This window comes from Hoplias malabaricus, chromosome 4 (genome assembly GCF_029633855.1).
Source record: "Hoplias malabaricus isolate fHopMal1 chromosome 4, fHopMal1.hap1, whole genome shotgun sequence".
NCBI lineage: Eukaryota > Metazoa > Chordata > Actinopteri > Characiformes > Erythrinidae > Hoplias > Hoplias malabaricus.
The window spans coordinates 4,951,411-4,953,337 of NC_089803.1; positions in this window are offsets into that span (position 1 = coordinate 4,951,411).

Sequence of the window (1,927 nt, forward strand, 5' to 3'; positions counted from 1 at the left end):
CTGAATCCTAAATGAAAGAGTAAATATGAATTATATAAATAAGTTAATATACATGAAAACAGAAAACAGTAAATGCAATATTATATTATTATTAAAAATGCTGGTTTAATTAAAATAATATTAATGTGTGTTACCTCTCGTCCAGAGAACCAGTGTCCAGATGAAGATGGAGACCAAAGTCATGGTTGCTGTGGGTGAAGTTTGTGGGGCAGCAGCTCTCAGTCATGAAGTGTTAAACTCACAGGACTATAAACACTAGCAGAGCACTGAAGCATGGGCTCATGATGCAAAGTGGACCCTCTCTATGGAAATCATCTTTCTAACAACACTGAGGAAAGATCATCATATTTATTTGATATTGTTTGATCAAACATTTCTGCTCAGTGTGGAGTCTCATGTTTAAAATCCTAAACTCTAACTGTCTCTGCCTTTCATTTGAGGTTTTCTGCAGCTGCTACTGCGGCTCCATCTGTCTGGATCAGGGCTGGAGGACTTTTGGGTGGAGGAAACACAATGATAACAGTAAGAATCTTTTAAACTATTAATGAATGTTGAACAGTTTTCAACAGCAGCTCTAATTTTTACTGATTGAATTATTTATGAACACTTCTGATGAAAGTGAACATATAATCACCAACACAGAGAGTGGAGCATGTTTTTATTATTGTCATTAATTGGATCTGGTTTTAATATTAGTTGATATGATTGTATCTGTGATTGTAATTGGAATCTGAGATGAAAACATGTTTCTACATGTAGTTTTATACTTTTATATCAAGTGTTTGTCTGTTGTGGAAATACAAAAGAACAAAGTGTGTCCTGGGTTTAGATATTTTAATGTTTATAAAATAATCCTTGTTGAGAATCTGTAGCTTCTACAGTTTGGGAGTGTTTTCCATTATTAATAGCTGCAGAATCCATTAATATTGTGTTCTAGTTCAGAAATAGTGTGTGTAAAGGCTGAAGAGAGCGGTGTGTTTAGAGCAGGAGGTTTTTGTACGGCCAGTAAACGAGTTTGTATCACTGTGGTACACTTTTGGTGGAGGAACAAAACTGGATGTTGGAAGTAAGTCCACTTTTACTCTTTATTCAAAAGGAATCTTTAATTAAAATGATTCTGGACAACAGTAGAGATGCACTTGATGATCTTCTGAATAAATGATAATCCAAATGTGAATGTATTTAATTAGAACTGCTCTGAAGTGTGGAGAGTGTGGAGCTTTAGGTTTCACCACCAGCTCCTGTTTCTGAACTGGATTTCTTTTCTTTAAAATACAAATATTTCCTAAAGGTTTCCTGTGAAGTGTTCAGTGATGACATTTCTTTTTAAAAAGATCAAATGTAAAGCTGGATTGTAGAGTCAGTGTTGGGTGATTAGAGCCGTTCTGTCTCCATCTGGACGCCACAATGTGGAGGTTATTATGAGCAGTGTTTTCTGTTCTAAAGCTTTGAAGACGTAGTACATGGAGACTGCAGCTTGATTTAGTTATTGATTATTTACTGTTTTGGAGGAAATCAAATCATGTTTTAAACTTTCACATCATGGGATGTGTGTAATGTTACAATTATAATGAATTAAATGAAAGAAATAGTTTTAAAAGTATTCTGAATGAAATGTATCTATTAATGTAATTGTAAATATTAGTTCATATTTGAAGCGGTTCAGTTTAAGGTTATAATTAGAGCGTTATTTTAATGCTTCACTGAACTCAGTTCTGCTCTGTTAGAAAAACAGTTATATGCAAATGTTTGGGGACGCCTGGTGAAATCATAATGTTCTGTAGATGTTTGTAAGTGAAAACTCTGTAATATTTAATGAAACTGAAATCCTCCTCTGAATGTAATTGTAAATATGAGTTTATATGTGAAAGTGGTTGAGTTGAAGGTTGTAATTAGAGTGTGATTTTTACTGCATCACTGAAGTCAT